This window comes from Arachis hypogaea, chromosome 16 (assembly GCF_003086295.3).
Source record: "Arachis hypogaea cultivar Tifrunner chromosome 16, arahy.Tifrunner.gnm2.J5K5, whole genome shotgun sequence".
NCBI classification, from domain to species: Eukaryota; Viridiplantae; Streptophyta; class Magnoliopsida; order Fabales; family Fabaceae; genus Arachis; species Arachis hypogaea.
The window spans coordinates 41896561-41921578 of NC_092051.1; the positions used below are offsets into that span (position 1 = coordinate 41896561).

At 37.6% G+C, this 25018-nt stretch overlaps 1 non-coding gene across 1 annotated transcript; it reads left to right on the forward strand.

The window, feature by feature from the left end:
* Window positions 1-24706: 24706 nt before the first annotated feature.
* On the forward strand, window positions 24707-24814 carry LOC112760695 (small nucleolar RNA R71). Its single transcript, XR_003181124.1, has one exon. It is a non-coding gene; the product is annotated as a small nucleolar RNA R71 (small nucleolar RNA).
* The last annotated feature ends 204 nt before the right edge of the window (window positions 24815-25018 follow it).

Here is a 25018-nt window from a genome sequence, read left to right on the forward strand (position 1 = left end):
GTAAACACTATGGTCTTGTGGTGGTAGATGATTACTCTAGATTTGGATGGGTACTTTTTCTTGCTCATAAGAATGATGCCTTTCATGCTTTTTCCACCCTTTGTAAGAAAATCCAAAATGAAAAAGATTTGAAAATTGCCCATTTGAGAAGTGATCATGGAAGAGAATTTGAAAATCAAGACTTTGAAAAATTCTGTGATGACTTAGGGATTTCTCATAATTTTTCATGCCCTAGAACCCCCAACAAAATGGGGTGGTTGAAAGAAGGAATAGAAGCCTTCAAGAAATGACTAGGGCTATGTTATGTGAGAATGAGATTCCTAAATTCTTATGGGTTGAGGCTGTGAACACAGCATGTTATATTTTGAATAGAACAATCATTAGAAAAGGGTTAAAGAAAACCCCTTATGAGCTATGGAAAGGAACCCCTCCAAATCTTAAGTATTTTCATGTTTTTGGATGCAAATGCTTTGTGCTTAACAATAAGGAAAACCTTGGAAAATTTGATCCAAAATCCTATGAAGGAATGTTTGTTGGATATTCCACCACAAGCAAGGCTTATAGAGTTTATCTCAAAGAACATAGAACCATAAAGGAATCCATACATGTTACTTTTTGTGATTCTAACTTAATTCCCAATATTGTGAAGGATAATGATTCAGATTGTGAAGAGGTTGGAACAAATAAAGAAAATCCCAAATCTGTGGAAAATGAAGAATCTGTCAGCCCGGTTATGTCTCGTCAGATTGAAGGAGACACTTCCATTTTGTCTCCTGAGCAGGCACGAGCAACTGAAACAGAGAGACCACCAGAAGTTCATCAAAGCTCTACACCTGTCAGAAAGCCTAGAGAATGGAAGTCTATGAGGGGTTATCCTCATGACTTCATCATTGGTGATCCCTCTCATGGTGTAACAACAAGATCCTCCACCAAAAGGCAAACTGAACCTAGCAACTTTGCTCTCTTGTCACAAATGGAGCCCAAGAATGTCAAACAAGCTCTTGAAGACCTATCATGGGTTAAAGCAATGCAAGAGGAGCTTGCCCAATTTGACAAGAATGAGGTTTGGACATTAGTTCCTCATCCGGATGGTAAGAAGGTAACGGGTACTAAGTGGGTATTTAAAAATAAACTTGGAGAGGATGGACAAGTTATTCGTAACAAGGCTAGATTAGTGGCCCAAGGTTACGATCAAGAAGAGGGTATAGATTTTGATGAGTCTTTTGCTCCGGTAGCTAGAATGGAAGCAATTCGGTTGCTTCTTGCTTATGCCGCCCATAAAGGTTTCAAAATGTTTCAAATGGATGTTAAATGTGCTTTCCTTAATGGCTTTATTGATAGAGAAGTGTATGTGGCACAACCCCCCGGTTTTGAACATAAAGAGTTTCCTAATCATGTTTTCAAACTAACTAAGGCTCTTTATGGTCTTAGACAAGCTCCAAGAGCTTGGTATGAAAGGCTTAGTGCCTTCTTGTTGGAAAATCAATTTCAAAGGGGTACCACCGACACTACTTTATTTATTAAAGCATCTAATGATGATATACTCCTTGTTCAACTTTATGTTGATGACATTGTATTTGGATCGGCCAACATTTCCTTGTGTGAAGAGTTTGGAAAACTCATGACTAGTGAGTTTGAAATGAGTTTAATGGGAGAGCTTACTTTCTTTCTTGGCCTCCAAATTAAACAAACTCCTAGTGGTACTTTTATTTACCAAGGAAAGTATGCAAAAGAACTTATCAAAAAGTTTGGCCTAGAAAATTCTAAATCAATGGGTTCTCCAATGCATCCCAACACAAAACTTGAAAAGGATGATGATGGTCAAGATGTGGATGAAACACGGTATAGAGGAATGATAGGATCGCTTATGTATCTTACCTCCTCTAGACCGGATATAGTCCAAAGTGTGGGTGTATGTTCAAGGTTTCAATCTCATCCAAAAGAATCCCACCTCACGGCTGTTAAGCGCATCATTAGATACATTAAAGGAACTTGTGATTATGGATTATGGTATCCTAAATCTGATAACTTTTGTGCAGTAGGATTTTGTGATGCAGATTATGCGGGAGATAGAGTGGATAGACGGAGCACATCCGGCATGTGTTGCTTCCTTGGAAGCTCACTCAATATGTGGTTAAGCAAGAAACAAGCCACAGTGGCTCTATCCACAACCGAAGCTGAATATATCTCTGCCTCTGCTTGTTGTTCACAATTAATATGGTTAAAAACACAATTAGAGGATTACAAATTAAAGATCAATAGTATACCCTTGTTCTGTGACAACATGAGTGCCATAAATATTTCAAAAAATCCTGTTTTGCACTCAAGAACAAAGCACATTGAGATAAAATATAATTTCATTAGAGAACATGTGCAAAAGGGAACTATTGATATTCAATTTGTAAAATCCGAAGATCAACTTGCGAATATTTTCACTAAGCCCCTCTGTGAAGACAGATTCTGCACCTTGAGAAATAGTATGGGAATGATAGAATTAAGTTCTGTTGAGAATTTGTAAATTTATTGATTCTGTTTGTTTTTGTCTCGTAGGAAATCAGGAAACAAAATTAAGGACGTGATGAACTGGCACTGATACAGGGGGAGACAGATTTTGATATTAATAATCATGGGCCCAACCAATTTCTTTTACCCACTCCATGACTCTGGCCCGTTTGAGTTCTTTATCATATTTTTATTAAAAAAAAATTAATAATAATAATAATAATAATTTTTGGAGATTATCACATCATATCTTAATAGGGGAGGATAGTAGAAAAAGAGAGTGACTGATCTAATGATACTCTGAATTTTCTGATGTTTATTGCCTGCCAATTTTTATTTGATCTAATATGTTGGCTGAACTTTATATTGCTGGATATTTTTGCTTGATTGAATTGTTTGGCAGGAAATATTTTTGAACATGTTGAGTTTTGGTTACCTATTGCTGCTGCTGAATGCTCTGTTATTTTGCTCTATGTGTATTTGACTCAGGAGAACTATTTTCATGTGTCTTGGATGACTGTACCAAACTTAACTCGATGCTGTTTTGTTTTATGCTAGAATTATTATGGATTGCATTGCTTTGCAGGGTCCCTCCTTAATGACAAAAGGGGGAGAAGAGAAAATGGCTGAATTGAAACTGTTATGTTTCATTAACTTGTTTTGCTTTGTTTTATGCTCTGATCTGGCTCTGTTTTGAACACTCTGTGTTAGTGGATTAATTTCGAGTTAAGCTTTGATTGTCATTTGCTCAAATGCATGTGTGCTGACTGGACCATTGTGTTTTGGTGAAAAATAAAAATTTTGCCTTTTGTATGTTGTTCTCATTTATTTTGCAGTGCCCCTTGATGCCAAAAGGGGGAGAAAGTGCTGAAAATTGAAATTAACAAAACAGGGATGAAATTCTTGTTTGGATTCATGACCTCCCTCGTTTTAAGTTTCAATATTTTGTTATGTGTTGCATCTGATTGCATTTGATTAATGCTTGCTGTTTTGAGTTGATGCTTGAAGCTTTGAAGATTGTAATTTAATATTTATCTTGGTAAAATGTTTGTTGTGTGACATTTGACTTACCTTGATAAAATTATTGTTGTTTAGATTGCTGTTTTAAATTGTCTTTGGCAGTTCCTTTAAACTATGATATAAACATGAAGTTTGAAAATTGCTATGGTTTGAAAGGATCAAGCTTGATTAAAAATATTTTCCTTATCATAATTACTTTGCTCTTATTTGAATGGAAAATATTTTAAACATCAATTTATTTTCAAAAGACTTTTTGGTTGATTATAGTTTGAGCAGAAAATCAGTTTATGATATCAAATGAGTTTTGATTATCAATTAAAACTGCTCATAAATCAAGCATTTAGCATCATATAACATGCTAAATAACATTGTTCTTTAAGCTTGATTAAAATGTTATAGGTAGTGCTTCCCTTGGTAAAACAAGCATACATCAAGGGGGAGCCATGTGACATTTAGAAAGGGAGAGAAATTCAATCTTCAAAGGGAGTACTCATACTCAATTTTTTTTTAATCTCTTTCCATTTCAATTTTAATAATGTTTGTCATCAAGGGGGAGATTGATGAGTTTGGAAAACTCTAAACTAAATTGATGATGATCAAACATTATTAACAGCAAAATTATTAATCTAATTTTGATTGATATATTAATTAATAATTTTGTGTTTTAGGTTTTATTATTTGGGCCGAAATGAAAAGAAGAGATCCCAAGCCCAATAAAATCAACATTCAGCCTTGATGTTAAAATTATTATGAGGATGGTGGCTGAAACAAGTGTTTTATTAAATGGGCTAGCAATTGTGATAACAAGCCCAATTAAAGGTCTTGGTATGAGACCAAAAATGCTTGGTCCGAAATTAAAAGGAAATGGGACATAATATTGTTTTATTCACTTAACAAAAGAAACCCATTCCTTTGATTATGTGCTGCATGCTTCAACGGATATCACTTTTATCTTTTAATGGAATCCAAATTTTATTAATTGGAGTTATTGCAGACCTTGGAAACATGAGAGAAATTATACAATTGATTTGATGGCTCTTTAATGCTACACGCCACCAAGAAAGAAAGGGGAGTAGGAATTAATTCAGCTTGTTTTACTTTATTCAAACTCATTACATGCTTTTAGTTCCACTTTATCTTCTCTCTCATCTCTTTTTTCTCTTCGGTCACTTCAACAGAAATTATGGAAGCCATGGAAGCTACTTTAAGCTATCAAAAAGAAGGGAAGGCAAGCTACAAGACCATCATAAAGATGGCAAGAAAACATACTAAAATAAAAATGAGTTGTGGCTGAGATTTTCACCAAATATGGTTAGATTTGGTGAAGTAATCTTGATCTCTTCATGCTCAAAAATGGACAATAAAGATTCGGCCAGCAATGGAGATTCTTGAAGCATGGCTTGTCTTTGATTCTGCTCAACCACCACAGGAAGTAGCTAGAGTGGCGAAGTGATGGTTGAGGCAGAGATTGAAGCAGATGAAGTCATCATCATCATGAAGCATCAAGGGCCAGAAATCCATCTTGGAAAGCAAGCCAAGGATGGAGAGCTCGGATTGATGAAGGGTGATGATCAAGGAAGGACTAGAGGTAATTGCATGTTGGTTATTGCATGGTTATCTCTTCTCTCTCTGTGTGGCCGAACCGGTTTCTTGAAGGAAGAAGAAGTTGGCTTGGGTTTTTGGCTTCAAGTGTGGAGGCTTCTCTCTTCTATAAAAAGGGGGAACAGCCACTGGTTGGAGCAAGGAGTTAGAAGTAAGCAGTGAGAGTGCAAGGCACAGGATTCTCAGAGCTACCTAAGCTTACAGATTTTCTTCTCCTTCAATGTATTCTGTTTAGTATTTTTCTGTTTAATTTTGTCATGTCTTGAGTCTCATGGAAAAAGGCAAACAGTGAGGTTTGTATGAAAAAGCCATAGAGCGGAAAAAGGCAGAGAGTGCAAAATTAAAAGAAAAAAGCCATAGATGTCTTAGAGTTCCTTTGTTCATCTATGTTGTGTTTCATGATTCTGTGGGAATCCCCTTGTAAGTTGGGTTAGCACTTTACAGTTTGTAATCAGATTGATTATAGTGAAATTTCATCATGTTTGTGATGGAGACTGGATGTAGGCTGCACTGCACTTAGCAGCTGAACCATGATATATCTGGGTGTAATCTTCTACTCTTCTCTCCTACATTTCTGTTTCTACTGCACAGGAGCAAAAACCAAAATTATCTCGTGCCAAGTGACGAGACAAAAAGAAAAGTCTCGTGGCTAGGGACGAGACAAAAGAAAAAGTCTCGTGTAAAGTGATGAGCAAAAACAGAAAAGTCTCCTCTAAGTCCAGCAAGGGTTATTAAGCAAAAAGGGGGCTAAGATTCAACCCCCCCTTCTCTTAGCCACTGAAACCATCAACCTATTATATATATATATATATATATATATATATATATATATATATATATATATATATATCAGGGTATTTTTGTCTTTTCACACAAACGGGAAATTAACGGATCCCACGGGGCGGGGAGCTCTACCCTCGCCCCCGCCCCGTTTACTATACAGGGCCCCGTTCCCCATCCCCACGGGTAAAAATTGCCCTCCATACCTGCTCCCCGACGGGTAAATCCCTGCGGGTACCCACCCTGCCGGGAATTTTTGTCATGCCTAACACCAGCTTCCCTGGACTGGTGGGTGTTGAACGTCCAGTGAAGGCTTCTTCACTGGCGTTCAATGCCTTCGCATTCTCCTCCAATTTGGCCTTAACCTCCATGGTTATGCCCATGCACTCTTCTCTAGGACTAACCTCAATATTACTAGGAAGAGTGTCTGGAAATATCTCAGGGATCCTCTTGCTCAGTTGACCAACTTGTACCTCCAAGTTTCTAATGGAGGACCTTGTTTCATTAATGAAATTGTGGGTGGTCTTAGTGAGGCTGGAGACTAGAATGGCTAAGTCAGAAAGTCTCTGCTTAGAAGTCTCCATATTGCCTTGAGAAGATGGGAATAGTGGTCTGTTGTTAAACCTATTCTGGTTCCTACCACCTTGATTGAAACCTTGCTGAGGTTTTTGTTGATCCTTCCATGAGAGGTTAGGATGGTTCCTCCATGAAGGATTGTAAGTGTTTCTATAGGGTTCTCCCATGTAACTCAACTCCTCCATGGTGGGTTGATCAGGATCATAAACTTCTTCTTCAAGAGAAGCTTCCTGATTACTGCCAGCTGCAGTTTGCATCCCAGGGAGATGTTGAGAGATCATGTTGACTTGTTGGGTTAGGATCTTATTCTGAGCCAGGATGGCATTCAGAGTCTCAATTTCATGAACTCCTTTCTTTTGAGAGGTTCCATGATTTATAGGATTCCTCTCAGAGGTGTACATGAATTGGTTGTTTGCAACCATCCCAATGAGCTCTCTTGTTTCTGCAGGTGTCTTCTTCAAGTGGAAAGATCCACCTGCAGAGCTATCCAATAAAATTTTGTACATCTCAGATAAGCCATCATAGAACACGCCTATGAGGGACCACTCTGAGAGCATGTCAGGAGGACATCTCCTGATCAGTTGCTTGTGTCTTTCCCAATCTTCATAGAAGGATTCACCTTCTCTTTATCTGAAGGTTTGTACTTCCACTTTAATGTTGCTTATCCTTTGAGGAGGAAAGAACTTAGCCAAAAAAGTATTAACTAGCTTTTCCCAAGAGTCAAGACTCTCTCTAGGTTGGGCATCCAATCAAAACTTAGCTCTGTCTCTTAAAGCAAAGGGGAAAAGCATCAGCTTGTAGACTTTAGGATTAACTCCATTAGTCTTTACAGTATCACAGATCTGTAAAAATTCTACTAAGAACTGATGTGGATCTTCCAGTGGAAGTCCATAGAATTTGTAATTCTGCTATAGAAGAGAGACTAACTGAGGCTTAAGCTCAAAATTATTAGCTCCAATGGCAGGTACAGCAATGCTTCTGCCATAAAAGTCAGAGGTAGGCATGGTGAAGTCACCAAGAACCTTTCTATGCTCCTCTTGTGGTTCAGCCATATCCTTTATTTCTTGTTCAAAACTTTCTGAAAGGTCTCTTCCGGAGTGTTGTGCTTTAGCTAGTTGTAAACGCCTCCTCAGAATCTTTTCAGGTTTAGCATCAGGAGTCAAGAGGGATTCTTTATCCCTGTTCCTGGTCATAAATAAGAAACCAAGAAAAAGAAAGAAAAGAAAGAGACTTCCAATAGATAAGAAGATCCTCCTTAAAGTCAGAAGTAGAGAGAGAAAAAGAAGATAAAAATTAAAATAAAAAAAAAATAAATAAAATAAGTAAAGGAAAAATACCTTGGATATAATAGATAAGAGTAATTAAGAGAGGATGAAAGTTGAGAAGATGGATGAGAAATCACAAGAAAGCTTTTTGTGCCAATTGGCAAGAAGCTCCAAGTGAGATGTGAAGAAGAAAGGAAAGAAGATAAAGAATTTTAGGCAAAGAGTCGATTAAAGTAGAGTTGAGTGAATAGAGATGAGAAGAGAAGAGGTATAAATAGAAAAAAGTAAATAGCAATTAAATTATTTTTTTAATTAATTAATTAATAATTAATTAATTAATTAATTTTCAAAAATATGGTTAATAATTTAAAAATACTTTAAAATTGGTTAGTGAATTTTTTAAAATAGAAGAGAGAGAAGAGAGAGAAGTTTTCGAAAATAGAGAGAGAAGAGAGTTAGTTAGGTAGTTTTGAAAAAGAAGAGAGAGAAGATGAGAGTTAGTTTCAAAAATTAAGAAGAGAGAGTTAGTTAGGTGGTTTTGAAAAAGATGAGAGAGAAGAAGAGAGATATTTTTGAAAATTAAGGAAGAGAAATGTTAGTTTGGAGGTTTTGAAAAATAAGAGAGAGAAGAAGAAAGATATTCTTCAAAATTAAGATGAGAAGAATTAATGAGGTTTTGAAAAAGAGAAAAGAGAGAAGAATATAAGTGATTTTTGAAAATTGAGAGAGGGAAAAGTCAGTTAGGTGGTTTTGAAAAAGATGAGACAGAAGATAAGATATTAATTAAGAAAAAATAAAAATAAAAATAAAAATAGAAAACAAAAGATAAGATAAGAAAAGATTTAAATTTTAAAAATAAGATAAGAAGTAAGATAAGAAAAGATTTTGAAATTAGAAAAAGATAAGATTTTTAAAATTTGATTTTGAAAAAGATATGATTTAACAATTAGAAGTTAGAAAAAATAAAATAAGAAACAAAAAGATAAGATTAGAAAATTGATTTTGAAAAAATTTAATTTTTAAAAATTTGAAATTTGAGAAAGATAAGATGAGATTTTTAAATTTTGAAAAAGATATGATATGATTTGAAAAAGATAAGATTTTTGAAAAAGATATGATTTTTACTTTTGAAAACTTTGATTTTTGAAAACTTGACAACTAAGATATGATAAGATAAAATTTTAAAAATTGAAATCTGAATTTTTATATGTAATTTTTGAAAATTATGGTTGAAAATAAGTTAGAAAATATACTTTTTTATTTTTTGAATTTTATGATGAAAGAAAAAATACAAAAAAGACTCAAGACTTAAAATTTTTAGATCTAGCACCCCTTTATTTTCGAAAATTTGGAGGAAAATACCAAGAGACACCAAACTTAAAAATTTTAAGATCAAGATACATACAAGACTCAAGAATATTTTGAAGACTCACAAGAACACTAAGAACAAAATTTAAAGACTCAAAGAACTCAAGAACACAAAAAGAACACTAAACTTAAAATTTTTAGAAAACTAAGACCAAATTTTCGAAAATTGCAAGAAAAATAAAAAAAATACCAACCTTAAAAATTGAAACAAGATTTAAACAAAGAAAAATTATTTTTGAAAATTTTTAGAAAGAAAGATTCAAAGAAATACAAATTACCAAGAACATGAACACAACGCTCAAGCCAATTGAGCTACAAAAATAAAAATATTTTTGAAAAAGGTTTTTAAATTTTCGAAAATTATAGAAGAATAAAATAAAAATAAAAGACTCAAAGACTCAGACCAAGAACACAAATTGAACAAAGAAAAGAAAAATATTTTTTAAAAAAAAAAATTGAAGAATTCTTTGAAAAAAATAGAAGAAGAAGAAAAAAAAATTAAAGACTCAATTAAAATAATGTAAAATAAACTTACCTGATCTAAGGAACAAAACAATCCGGCATTTTGTCCAAACTCAACAATCTCCGGCAACGGCGCAAAAAACTTGGTGCGTGTGTATGCAAAACCCACACTATTTCGTACAACAGCAGCAGTACTGTAACAGCCCAGACCACCTGCTAGCACGATATTGTCTGCTTTGACACACAAGGCCTCACGGTTTTGCCTTTGACGATAGGGATGATAGCCAAAGTCCCCCACACTCACTCGTCAAAATGCGTCATGCTAGGGAGAGGTATCCACACCTTTATAAGGCATGCTTCGTTCCCCTCCACAACCGATGTGGGACCTTACAATCCACCCCCTAAGGGAGCCTGACGAACAGATTTTTGCTAGTAAAGAATTCACAAATAAGTAATCACGTTGTAAGTATAGTTTCTAAACTAACAATAATCCTTTCGTACAAAAACTTGTTTGTCACTAAAGCAAACCTAATAAAATTAAAAACCGAAGTATTTAAACTTTGGGTCATCTCTCAAGGAATTGCAGGGAGGTGTATTTATTATTGGTTATGGAAGATTATCTTTTTGGGTTTTTTGAATAATGAACAAGAAAAGTAAATTGCAAGAATTAAAGTAATAACTAATAAAGCTCTTAGCAAGGTATGAGAACTGGAAATCCTATCCTAGTTATCCTTATAAATTGTGATGAGAATTGTTCATTACTCCCACTTAGTAAACCCTCACTAAATAAAGAAAAGTCAAGTGGACTAATCAATTTGATTCCTCAAGTCCTAGTCAACTCCTAAGGAAAGACTAGCTTTAGAGGGATCCAAATCAACCAGCAAATTCTAATTATCAATCAACAAGGGAGTTTGATAACTCAAGTGTCACCAATTACTCAATCAAAGCCAAAAGGAGAGAAATCTAAATATTGAAAGCATCAATCACATAAATTGAAGAAAGCAACCATAAATCTGAAATACCTCAAATTGCATTAAATAAAGAAATCAAATCTAACATGGAGTTCATAAACCAAATTGGGAAAATAAACAAACTAAAGTAATAGAATAAATAAAAGTAGAAGAGAAACTAAATTAAAGGAACATTGAACCTGGAATGGAGAAGAAGTAAATCTAACCTAAGAGAAATCCTAAATCCTAAAACCTAGAAAGAGGAGAGAGCCTCTCTCTAGAAACTACATCTAAAAACCTAAAATTGTGAATTATGAGAAGTTGTATGAATGTCTCCTTAATTCTCCCACTTTGTAGCCTCTAATCTGTATTTTCTGGGCCGAGAACTGGGTCAAAAATAGCCCAGAAATAGCTGGGGCGAATTCTGCTACACTGGATTTTCTGTAGAACAACGTGTGCGCGTAATGCATGCGTACGCGTCATTTATCTGTACGGCCACTATGGCGAATTATATATCATTTCTAATCCACGGATGTCAGCTTTCCAACGCAACTGGAACCGCCTCATTTGGACCTCTGTAGCTCAAGTTATGGTCGATTGAGTGCGAAGAGGTCAGGGCTGACAGCTTTGTAGTTCCTTCAGTTTCTTGTATTCCTTCCACTTTTACATGCTTCCTTTCCATCCTCTAAGTCATTCCTTCCCTGTAATCTCTAAAAACACTTAACACACATATCAAGGCATCGAATGATAATAAGAGAGAATTAAAATTAGTAATTTAAGGCCAAAGAAGCATGTTTTCAATCAAAGCACAGAATTAGGAAGGAAAATATAAAACTTGCAAATTCAATGAACAAGTGTGAGAATAGTGGATAAAATCCACTCAATTAAGCACAAAATATACCACGAAATAGTGGTGCATCAAATTTCTCCACACTGAAACATTAGCATGTCCTCATGCTAAGCTCAAGGAGATATAAAGAATGAATGGGGAAAAGTAAGACTCATGAGATGCAACCTATATGAATGCAACTATATGCTAAGATGTTCCTATCTACTTGGTTAAAAGTAAACAAGTTCTTCAAGACAAAAATAGATCAGATTCCACTAATTTAAATCACACAATAAAAGACAAGTAAACTTGTAAGAAGATAGATCATGAAAGAAGGGAACATAGAATCGAGCATTGAACCCTCACTGGTAGTGTATATTCACTCTAATCGCTCAAGTGTCTAAGGTTAATCACTCTAATCTTCTCTAGTCATGCTTTCTAGACTTTGTTCTTCATCTAACTAATCAACAAAAATTTAGTGCACCAATGCAAACATCATGAGGTCTTTTCAAGGTTGTAATGGGGCTAAGGTAAAGGTGAGGATATATGTATGGCTAAGTGAGCTATAAATTGAATCTTTAACTAACCTAAGCTCTCACCTATACACACACAATGTAATTCCAATTCATGCCTAGCTACCCATAATTTCCACTTTTGTATATTTCACATAGTCATGTATCCACATTTTTTCTTTACTTTCATCACCTATGCATTGATCTTTTATTCAACTTAGCATTGGGGTAATTTTGTCCCCTTATTTATTTATTTATTTGAATATTTTTTATTTTTTTAAAACATGAAAGCAAACATAACTTTATCAATGCACATAGATTTTTAATTTTTTTTTTTGGTCTCACATGAGTAGGTACCCAAATTCCCAATATCTTTTCAATAAAATTCAACACTTTCCTATCAACCCAAGTTCCCACGGTTTCCCACACTTAATCAATACACAATCTCTATCTTAAACTAACTAAAGATTTACTTGGGGTAATTAATTATTTTTCCGCTTAAGGCTAGTGATGTGGTAAAATATAGAACAAAAGGGGATTAAAAGGCTCAAGGTGGCAAACAAAGGTAATTGAAAGGGTAGGCTATTTGGGATAAGTGAGCTAATAACAAATGATGGCCTCAATCATATGCATGCATATAAATACACTAAACATTGGACATATAGAGTGGAACAAACTATAGATTATAATTATAGAGAAGAAAACACACAAGAATAAAATTTTATGATTAAATAGTGTAACCATGTAATTAAGCTCAAATCTCACAGGTTGTGTGTTCTTAGCTACAATTCATGTTCCAATTTATAGTCTTCAAACAAGTTTAATACAAAAAAAATTAATTTGAATTAGTGAAATATTATAAAATAGGGTCTTGAAAAGAAATTTATTACTTTAACCAAGCAGTGGTAAAATATGTACAAGATTAAACAAACATGCAATCAAACATGCAAATGCAACAACTAACAAATTAACATTGGTGTTTGAAAAAGGAAGTAACTAACCCCTGGAAGTTGGTATCGACCTCCCCACACTTAAAGATTGCACCGTCCTCGGTGCATGCTAAGATGTGCAAGTGGACGGGTTGCTCCAACTGCGCTTATAGATGGAGGTGCCTTAGATGGAGGTCTCTTGGTTCCTCTCCTTGCTGGTGTCTTGTCAGTGTTCTTCTCTTTTTCTTTCTTGGTACCCATGCCTAAGGAAGAAGAAAAAAAAGAAGAGTGTGAAATATAGATAACTAAGATTGGAAGGGAGAAAATTCCAAGTGATAATAAATGCCACAGAAAAGATAATGGCTTAAATACATGGTAGCTACAACATGTAGGTAAGACATCAATTAAGATCATGTAAGCAATTCAGAATAATAAGATGCAGGAGGGTTAAAACATGCAAGTAACAGGCATGAGAAGCATAACTCAAGCATCAAGTAATAAATGTGCCAAACTAAAGAGTACTTGCTATGATGACAATTGTGAATGATAATCCCAAATACATGTGGAGTGCAATGTGAGAATAAGAATGAAAAGAATGAGTCCAAATGTATGTAAGAGCCAAACTTAAATGTCAATTATCAAATCAATCCTTATAATATCCACAGGTTCAAGATAATAAAATAGTACCCAAATAAAATTCCAACACCAACATAAAAATGCATGAGAAGAAACCATAGATAACTAAGGTAACATGAAATAAATAAATGCAATAAAGAAGAGAAGGGGAAAGGAGAGAAGAAAGGAGAAAGGAATGAAGAAGGGGACGTGATGCGCGCGCGCAAGTCACGTGTGCACGTGAAAACTGTATTCGCCATGCGACGCGTACGCGTCGCCCACGCGTACGCGTGGGTGGTCTTGAAAGCAAAAGGACGCGCACGCGTCCGGGACGTGTACGCGTGGATGACCTTGTGCCTCTAGCACAGTTTCAGCGTGGGGGCAGTACAACTTTTTGTCCAACATGCTATTTACGCCGATTTCCCTATCCACGCGTGCGCGTGCTTGACGCGTACGCGTGGATTTCTCTTGTGGCAGATGACGCGCACGTGTCATAGACGCGTACACGTGGGTCGAATTGTGCGCAGAGTGCACCAGCCGCACGATTCCATCACAGCTTTCTGTTCATTGGATGGGGGAGCAAAATTGCTATCGACGCCCACGCATAGCCTCCGCACACGCGTGGTTTGCCCCCTTTTTTTATATGTGCAGAATGCATGTAAAATGCAGATGACTATGCAAAAATTATGAATGAATACTGATAAAAATAAAATAAAATAAAACTAAGAACGAAAAGGAATGATCATACCATGGTGGGTTGTCTCCCACCTAACACTTTTACTTAAAGTCCTTAAGTTAGACATTTGGCGAGCTCCTTGTCATGGTGGCTTGTGCTTGAACTCATCTTGAAACTTCCACCAATGCTTTGACTTCCAATAAGCTCTGTCTATTCCAAGTAAATTTCCCAAGCTTTGATGGAGTTCTTCACAAGCTTAGAGCTCCCAAAGTCGATCTGCTTGTATGCATGGATCCCAAATCTTGTTTCTACACCCGTCTTGAAGCGGATCACCATTGTCCCAACCGGGTGGCAAGCAATCTGAATTCTCAATATGGCGTCCAAACAACTTCCTAAACCCATTCAATCGAGCTATACACCAACCCTTGCATTTAGACTTTGAGCTCCCAACCACAACGAACCTAGGATTGTGTTGCCCACAACTAACTATCTCCCTCTTACTCTTAAAGTCACAAAGAGTTCTAAGCTGACCATCTATCTCAAGTAGCCCATATTCAAGTGGGAAGGTAAAGGTTAAGGATAAGTATTTTACCCACTTGAATGTTGTATTAGATGGTAATGGCTTTGGGGGAGAGGTCTCCAACAACTTTGGCAAGGTGATTTCAAGCTCCATTCCCTTGTGCTCTTTCTTGATAACTTCCACCTCTTTGCAAGCTTCTTCAATTCCAACCTCTTCCTCTTGGTAGCTTTCTTCCAAATCAAAATCTTCTTCATGGCTTACCAAGGGCATGGGGGGTTGTACTTCTTCTTCTTTAATCTCCATCTCTTGATCAACCTCTGCAAAGTCTTCAACCATGATATGCCATGGAGGTTGTATGCCCTCCTCAACATCAACATCAAACATCTTGGAAGGAGGCTCTATGACTGGACTTTTCCATGGAGGTTCAACATCTCCTAAGTCTGCAACCATTTCTTCCTCTTCAACTATGACGGCTTCCTCCACTTGTTCCAATACAAAGTCATGTTCCTCATTGTCCACTGGAATTTCTAGTGTCTCCTTCATGCTAGACTCTTCTATTAATTCTCCACATGTAGCCATGGGAGTTTTTTGAATGTCCAAATGTTGGGAAGCTAATCGATTTACTACCTCGGTCAAGGCAGCAATGAGCTCTTGTGTCGTCCTTTCCATCTCTCCTTGCCTTTGAAGAAGAACATTTAGAGTGTCATTCATTGGAGCTTGGGGTGGGTATGAGGGTCTATTGCTTGGGAGGAAGGGTTCATGATATAAGGGTGGTTCATCATAATAGGGGTGTGGTGGTTCTTTGTATGGTTCATACGGTTCATATGGTGGTTGGTTGGGTGGATAAGGGTTAGGGTCATAAGGAGGTGAATGATTGTAGGTGGCTTGTGAGTACTGTGGTTCAAAGTTATGTTGAGGAGGGGGTTCATAGGCATATAGCGGGGCTTGTTGGTAACTACAAGGGGGTCCACCATATCCATCATCTTGGTACACACCCTAGAATGGCTCTTGACCATAGTAATTTGGTGGAGGTTGGTTGTCACGAGAAGGTCCACCATAACTATTGTCTTGGCATGCATCATATAATGGTTGTTGGTTATAGCGCATTGGAAGGGGTTGTTGCCAAGAGGGTTGATCAAATCCTTGTGGCTCCTCCCATCTTTGATTGGTCCAACTTTGATGCATGTTCCCATTATAGCTTCCATTCCTTACAACAACATTGGAACTAAACTCATAGCGACAGGGGTGAGAATTCATAGTAGCTAATAAAATTTAAAAACAAAAAAACAAATAAACAAGCAAAAAGTAAATATTTACAATAACCAATAATAAGGCACACGTTTGCAATGCCCCGGCAACGGCGTCATTTTTTACGAACGGATTTTTGCTAGTAAAGAATTCACAAATAAGTAATCATGTTGTAAGTATAGTTTCTAAACTAACAATAATCCTTTCATACAAAAACTTGTTTGTCACTAAAGCAAACCTAATAAAATTAATAACCGAAGTATTTAAACCTCGGGTCGTCTCTCAAGGAATTGCAGGGAGGTGTATTTATTATTGGTTATGGAAGATTATCTTTTTGGGATTTTTGAATAATGAACAGGAAAAGTAAATTGCAAGAATTAAAGTAATAACTAATAAAGCTCTTAGCAAGGTATGAGAACTGGAAATTCTATCCTAGTTATCCTTATCAATTGTGATGAGAATTGTTCATTACTCCCACTTAGTTAACCCTCACTAAATAAAGGAAAGTCAAGTGGACTAATCAATTTGATTCCTCAAGTCCTAGTCAACTCCTAAGAAAAGACTAGCTTTAGAGGGATCCAAATCAACCAGCAAATTCCAATTATCAATCAACAAGGGAGTTTGATAACTCAAGTGTCACTAATTACTCAACCAAAGCCAAAAGGAGAGAAATCTAAATATTGAAAGCATCAATCACATAAATTGAAGAAAGCAACCATAAATCTAAAATACCTCAAATTGCATTAAATAAAGAAATCAAATCTAACATGGAGTTCATAAACCAAATTGGGAAAATAAAAAAACTAAAGTAATAGAATAAATAAAAGTAGAAGAGAAACTAAATTAAAGGAACATTAAACCTAGAATGGAGAAGAAGTAAACCTAACCTAAGAGAAATCCTAAATCCTAAAACCTAGAGAGAGGAGAGAGCCTCTCTCTCTCTAGAAACTACATCTAAAAAACTAAAATTGTGAATTATGAGAAGTTGTATGAATGTCTCCTTAATTCCCCCATTTTGTAGCCTCTAATCTGTGTTTTCTAGGCCGAGAACTGGGTCAAAAACAGCCCAGAAATCGCTGGGGGCGAATTCTGCTACGCTGGATTTTCTGCAGAACGACGCATGCGCATGATGCACGCGTGCGCATTGTTTAGCTCTATGGCCACTATAAAAAATTATATATCATTTCGAATCCCCAGATGTTAGCTTTCTAACACAACTGGAACTGCCTCATTTGGACATCTGTAGCTCAAGTTATGGTCGATTGAGTGCGAAGAGGTCAGGGCTGACAGCTTTGCAGTTCCTTCAGCTTCTTGTATTCCTTCTACTTTTGCATGCTTCCTTTCTATCCTCTAAGCCATTCATGCCCTGTAATCTCTGAAAACACTTAACACACATATCAAGGCATCGAATGATAATAAGAGAGAATTAAAATTAGTAATTTAAGGACAAAGAAGCATGTTTTCAATCAAAGCACAGAATTAGGAAGAAAACTGTAAAACATGCGAATTCAATGAACAAGTGTGAGAATAATGGATAAAATCCACTCAATTAAGTACAAAATATACCACAAAATAGTGGTGCATCAGAGCCCAGCGCCCTCACTGGCACATTGATTCGGACTCCGGCTCTGATACTATATGTAACAGCCCAGACCACTCGCTAGCACGATATTGTCCGCTTTGGCACACAAGGCCTCACGGTTTTGCCTTTGACGATAGGGATGATAGCCGAAGCCCCACACTCACTTGGCAAAACGCGTCATACTAGGGAGATGTATCCACACCCTTATAAGGCATGCTTCATTTCCCTCTCCAACCGATGTGGGACCTTACAGATGGTATCAGAGCCGAAGCCCAGATCGATGTGCCAGCGAGGGCGCTGGGCTCCCTTAGGGGTGTGGATTGTAAGGTCCCACATCGGTTGGGGAGGGGAACGAAGCATGCCTTATAAGGGTGTGGATACCTCTCCCTAGCATGACGCGTTTTGACGAGTGAGTGTGGGGGGCTTCGGCTATCATCCCTATCGTCAAAGGCAAAACCATGAGGCCTTGTGTGCCAAAGCGGACAATATCGTGCTAGCGGGTGGTCTGGGCTGTTACAATTATGTTTTCTATGATTGCATGTACTTGTAATTGGATTCTATGTTCTGTAATTGCTGAGTTGGCTTATACTTTATTGACTAAGAACATAATGAAACAAACTTAACTTCTAATCCCGATCCTACTAACAACTCCCCAGTTCTTACCCCCTATTTCCACCCTCCTTTCAGCTACATGTGTGAAGGTTTAGTGCGGAGCTACTGGAGCATAGAAGATTATGTTTATTAGTTGAGTTGTTAGATTTTATTTTCCCCTCGTCGTTTATTGTTTTTTGTTTTTAGAGGGGATAAGACTTGTATTTTGAGAATCTTGAAATAAGTCTATGTATTTAATGCTATGTGAGTATATATATACCTTTGTGGTTAAGTGGTTTAAAATAAAGAATCTTCGTTTTCTTAATTAAAGATTTCAGTTTATATTCACAAAGGCTCAATATTAAATAAATATAGTATGAAATTAAAGGAGTAGAGATAGATGACGCTCGAACTTTTAGTACGATCATGAGGCGCTAAAAGTCAGGGTGTTACATGCTTACATTGTATTTTTTTCCACCAGGGTTCTTGCTTGCCATTTTTATTGTAAGGAATAAAAAGTATTGTTAATAGATAAAAACATCAACGGTTACACTCGAATTTGATTGATATACACTCAAATACCAGTTACATACACCTAAATACCAGCCACATACACCCAAATATTAGTTACATACACCTCTATTATTTTTTGTATTATATGAGATTATATGAGTTCAAAATTATATTCAAGTCAACCAAACATGAATAAAATGACACCAGAAGTACAAGACAATACTCTGTTTCTATAGGACAACAGCACCAGTTACACTCGAATTCGATTGATATATGGTATGCGGAATCGTGATTACACTTTAATTATGTAAAGTTCATTGCTCTTTCTTTCCCTGGAAATGGCGCCAAAAACATGATGCCAAAACCATGGTTCACAACTCCGTGTAACTAACCAGCAAGTGCACTGGGTCGTCCAAGTAATACCTTACGTGAGTAAGGGTCGAATCCCACGGAGATTGTCGGTATGAAGCAAGCTATGGTCACCTTGTAAATCTCAGTCAGGCGGATATCAAATGGTTATGGAGTTTTTGAATTTAATTAATAAAATAGGGATAGAAATACTTATGTAATTCATTGGTGAGAATTTCAGATAAGCGAACGGAGATGCTTTTGTTCCTCTGGACCTCTGCTTTCCTGCTATCTTCATCCAATCAGTCTTACTCCTTTCCATGGCTGGCTTTATGTGATACATCACCACTGTCAATGGCTACTTTCGGTCATCTCTCGGGAAAATGATCCAATGCCCTGTCATGGCACGGCTAATCATCTGGAGGCATCACCCTTGTCAATGGCTTCATCTTATCCTCTCAGTGAAAATGGTCAACGCACCCTGTCACGGCACGGCTATTCATCTGTCGGTTCTCGATCATGCTGGAATAGGATTTACTATCCTTTTGCGTCTGTCACTAACGCCCTGCAATCGCGAGTTTGGAGCTCGTCACAGTCATTCATTCATTGAATCCTACTTGGAATACCACAAACAAGGTTTAGACTTTCCGGATTCTCTTGAATGCCGCCATCATTCTAGCTTACGCCACGAAGATTCCGATTAAGAAATCTAAGAGATAATCATTCAATTCTAATGTAGAACGGAAGTGGCTGTCAGGCACGCGTTCATAGGGAATGATGATGATTTTCACGTTCATCACATTCAGGTTGAAGTGCGAATGAATATCTTAGAAGCGAAATAAGATGAATTGAATAGAAAACATTAGTACTTTGCATTAATCTTTGAGGAACAGCAGAGCTCCACACCTTAATCTATGGAGTGTAGAAACTCTACCGTTGAAAATACATAAGTGATAGTCCAGGCATGGCCGAGATGGCCAGCCCCCTAAAACGTGATCACAGGATCAAAATACAATCCAGGATGTCAAATACAATAGTGAAATGTCCTACTTATAATAAACTAGCTACTAGGGTTTACAGAAGTAAGTAATTGATGCATAAATCCACTTCCGGGGCCCACTTGGTGTGTGCTTGGGCTGATCTTGAGTGTTGCACGTGTAGAGGTCCTTCTTGGAGTTGAACGCCAGCTTTTGTGCCAGTTTGGGCGTTCAACTCTGGTTTTGGCTCCTTTTCTGGCGCTGGACGCCAGATTTGGGCAGAAAGCTGGCGTTGAACGCCGGTTTATGTCATCTATTCTTGGCCAAAGTATGGACTATTATATATTGCTGGAAAGCCCTGGAAGTCTACTTTCTAACGCACTTGGAAGCGCACCATTTCGAGTTCTGTAGCTCCAGAAATTCCACTTTGAGTGCAGGGAGGTCAGAATCCAACAGCATCAGCAGTCCTTCTTCAACCTCTGAATCTGATTTCTACTCAAGTCCCTCAATTTCAGCCAGAAAATACCTGAAATCATAGAAAAACACACAAACTCATAGTAAAGTCCAGAAATGTGATTTTAACATAAAAACTAATGAAAACATCACTAAAAGTAACTAGATCCTACTAAAAACATACTAAAAATAATGCCAAAAAGCGTATAAATTATCCGCTCATCACAACACCAAACTTAAATTGTTGCTTGTCCCCAAGCAACTAAAAATCAAATAGGATAAAAAGAAGAGAATATACTATAAATTTCAAACTATCAATGAAACATAGCTCCAATCAAATGAGCGGGACTTATAGCTTTTTGCCTCTTGAATAGTTTTGGCATCTCACTTTATCCATTGAGGTTCAGAATGATTGGCATCTATAGGAACTCAGAGTTCAGATAGTGTTATTGATTCTCCTAGTTCAGTATGATGATTCTTGAACACAGCTGTTTTATGAGTCTTGGCCGTGGCCCTAAGCACTTTGTTTTCCAGTATTACCACCGGATACATAAATGCCACAGACACATAATTGGATGAACCTTTTCAGATTGTGACTCAGCTTTGCTAAAGTCCCCAATTAGAGGTGTCCAGGGTTCTTAAGCACACTCTTTTTTTGCTTTGGACATTGACTTTAACCGCTCAGTCTCAAGTTTTCACTTGACACCTACACGCCACAAGCACATGGTTAGGGACAGCTTGGTTTAGCCGCTTAGACCAGGATTTTATTCCTTTAGGCCCTCCTATCCACTGATGCTCAAAGCCTTGGGATCCTTTTTATTTGCCCTTGCCTTTTGGTTTTAAGGTTTATTGGCTTTTTGCTCTTGCCTCTTGGTTTTAAGAGCTTTTGGCTTTTTCTACTTGCTTTTTCTTTTTCTTTCTATTTTTTTTCGCCTATTTTTTTTTCTGCAAGCTTTATTCTTTGCTGCTTTTTCTTGCTTCAAGAATCATTTTTATGATTTTTCAGATTATCAAATAACATGTCTCCTTGTCATCATTCTTTCAAGAGCCAACATATTTAACATTCTTAAACAACAACTTCAAAAGACATATGCACTGTTCAAGCATTCATTCAGAAAACAAGAAGCATTGTCACCACATCAATATAATTAAGCTAAGTTCAAGGATAAATTCGAAACTCATGTACTTCTTGTTCTTTTGAATTAAAACATTTTTCATTTAAGAGAGGTGATGGATTCATGGGACATTCATAACTTTAAGACATAGTTACTAACTACTAATGATCATGTAATGAAGACACAAACATAGATAAGCACATAGCATAGAAAACGAAAAACAGAAGAAATAAGAACAAGGAATGAATCCACCTTAGTGATGGTGGCGTTTCCTTCTTGAGGAACCAACGATGTCCTTGAGTTCTTCTATGTCTCTTCCTTGTCTTTGTTGCTCCTCCCTCATTGCTTTTTGATCTTCTCTTATTTCATGAAGGATGATGGAGTGCTCTTGATGTTCCACCCTTAGTTGTCCCATGTTGGAACTTAATTCTCCTAGGGAGGTGTTGATTTGCTCCCAAAAGTTTTGTAGAGGAATGTGCATCCCTTGAGGTATCTCAGAAATTTCTTGATGATGAGCTTCTTCATGTGCCTGTTGAGATCCATGAAAGTGCTCTCTTGTTTTCTCCATCTTTTTCTTAGTGATGGGCTTGTGAGATGAATCTTTCCATCTCCCATAGCTCAGAGGTGGAAGCTTTTGTCTTTCCTTTCCTCTTTCTTGAGGTTTCTCTGGCCTTAGGTGCCATTAATGGTTATGGAAAAACAAAAAAGCTATGCTTTTACCACACCAAACTTAGAATGTTGCTCGCCCTCGAGCAAAAGAAGAAAGAATAGAAGGAAGAAGAAGAAGATATGGAGGAGATGGAGGGTTGTGTGTATTCGGCCATATGGGTGGGATTGGGTGGGAAAGAGATGTTGAATTTTGAAGGTAGGTGGGTGTATGGATGTGAGTGGTAAATGGAAAACAGAAGGGATGACCATGAATGGAGAGAGAGAGGGTGAGGTAATTGGTGAAGAGTTTTGGGGAAGAGTGTTTATGGGATTGTGTGAAAGAGGGGTGGGAAAAAGTGAGTGGAGGTAGTTGGGGATCCTGTGGGGTCCACAGATCCTGAGATGATCCTGTGAGGTCCACAGATCTTGAAGTGTCAAGGCATTTACATCCCTGCACCAATATAGGCATGCAAAATGCCCTTGCACACAACTCTGGGCGTTCAGCGCCAGGTTGGTGCCCATTTTGGGCGTTCAACGCCCATTTGTTGCCCATTTCTGGCGTTGAACGCCAGAACCATGCTTGTTTTGGGCGTTCAGCGCCAGCTCCTCTCCAGGGTGCAATTCTGGCGTTCAGCGCCCAGATGATGCCCATTTTGGGCGTTCAGCGCCCAGTTACTGCCCATTTTGGGCGTTCAGCGCCAGAACCATGCTCTGTTCTGGCGTTGAACGCCAGGCAGATGCTTCCTCCAGGGTGTAATTTTTCTTCTGCTGTTTTTGATTCCGTTTTCAATTTTTTTGATTTATTTTGTGACTCCACATGATCATGAACCTATAAAGACATATAACTAAGAAAAATATAGTTAGATAAATAGAAATTGGGTTGCCTCCCAACAAGCGCTTCTTTAATGTCAATAGCTTGATAGTGGGCTCTCATGGAGTCTCACAGATGTTCAGAGCATTGTTGAGACTCCCCCAACACCAAACTTAGAGTTTGGATATGGGAGTTCAACACCAAACTTAGAGTTTGGTTGTGGCCTCCCAACACCAAACTTAGAGTCTGACTGTGGGGGCTTTGGTTGACTCTGCTTTGAGAGAAGCTTTTTCTGCTTCCTCTCCATGGATGCAGAGAGAGATCCTTGAGTTGTAAACACAAGGTTGTCCTCATTTAATTGAAGGATCAATTCTCCTCTGTCCACATCAATCACAGCTCTTGCTGTGGCTAGGAAAGGTCTTCCTAGGATGATGGATTCATCCTCTTCCTTTCCAGTATCCAGGATTATGAAATCAGCAGGGATGTAAAGGCCTTCAACCTTTACTAACATGTCCTCTACTTGTCCATAAGCCTGTTTTCTTGAATGTCTGCCATCTCTAATGAGATTTTAGCAGCTTGTACCCCATAGATTCCCAGTTTCTCTATTACAGAGAGGGGCATGAGGTTTATCCCTGAACCAAGGTCACACAGAGCCTTAAAGATCATGGTGCCTATAGTACAAGGTATTATGAACTTTCCAGGATCCTGTCTCTTCTGAAGCAATGTCAGTTGATCCAGATCACTTAGTTCATTGGTGAACAAGGGACGTTCATCTTCCCAAGTTTCAATACCAAATAATTTGGCATTCAGCTTCATGATTGCACCAAGAAACTTGGCAGTTTGCTCTTCAGTAACATCCTCATTCTCTTCAGAAGAGGAATACTCATCAGAGCTCATGAATGGCATAAGGAGGTTCAATGGAATCTCTATGGTCTCTAGATGAGCCTCAGAGTCCTTTGGTTCCTCAGAGGGAAGCTCCTTATTGACCACTGGACGTCCCAGGAGGTCTTCCTCCTTGGGATTCACGTCCTCTCCTTCCCTTACAGGTTCGGCCATGGTGCTTATGTCAATGGCCTTGCACTCTCCTTTTGGATTCTCTTCTGTATTGCTTGGGAGAGTACTAGGAGGGATTTCAGTGATCCTTTTACTCAGCTGGCCCACTTGTGCTTCCAAATTTCTAATGGAAGACCTTGTTTCATTCATGAAACTTACAGTGGCCTTAGATAGATCAGAGACTAAGTTTGCTAAATTAGAAGTATTTTCTTCAAAGTTCTCTGTCTGTTGCTGAGTGGATGATGAAAAAGGTTTATTATTGTTAAACCTGTTTCTTCCACCATTATTAAAGCCTTGTTGAGGCCTTTGATCCTTCCATGAGAGATTTGGATGATTTCTCCATGATGGGTTATAGGTGTTTCCATAAGGTTCACCTAAGTAATTCACCTCTGCTATTGCAGGGTTTTCAGGATCATAAGCTTCTTCTGCATAAGAAGCCTCTTGAGTACTGTTGGATGCAGCTTGCATTCCATTCAGACTCTGGGAAATCATATTGACTTGTGAGTCAATATTTTGTTCTGAGCCAATATGGCATTCAGAGTATCAATTTCAAGAACTCCCTTCTTCATAGGCGTCCCATTACTCACAGGATTCCTCTCAGAAGTGTACATGAACTGGTTATTAGCAACCATGTCAATGAGTTCTTGAGCTTCTGCAGGCGTTTTCTTTAGGTGAATGGATCCACCTGCAGAAGTATCCAATGACATCTTTGATAGCTCAGATAAACCATCATAGAATATATCAAGGATGGTCCATTCTGAAAGCATGTCAGAAGGACACTTTTTGGTCAACTGTTTGTATCTTTCCCAAGCTTCATAGAGGGATTCACCATCTTTTTGTTTGAAGGTTTGAACATCCACTCTAAGCTTACTCAGCTTTTGAGGAGGAAAGAACTTGGCTAAGAAAGTCGTGACCAGCTTATCCCAAGAGTTCAGGCTATCTTTGGGTTGAGAGTCCAACCACACTCTAGCTCTGTCTCTTACAGCAAAAGGGAAAAGCATGAGCCTGTAGACTTCAGGATCTACTCCATTAGTCTTAACAGTATCACAGATCTGCAAGAATTCAGTTAAGAA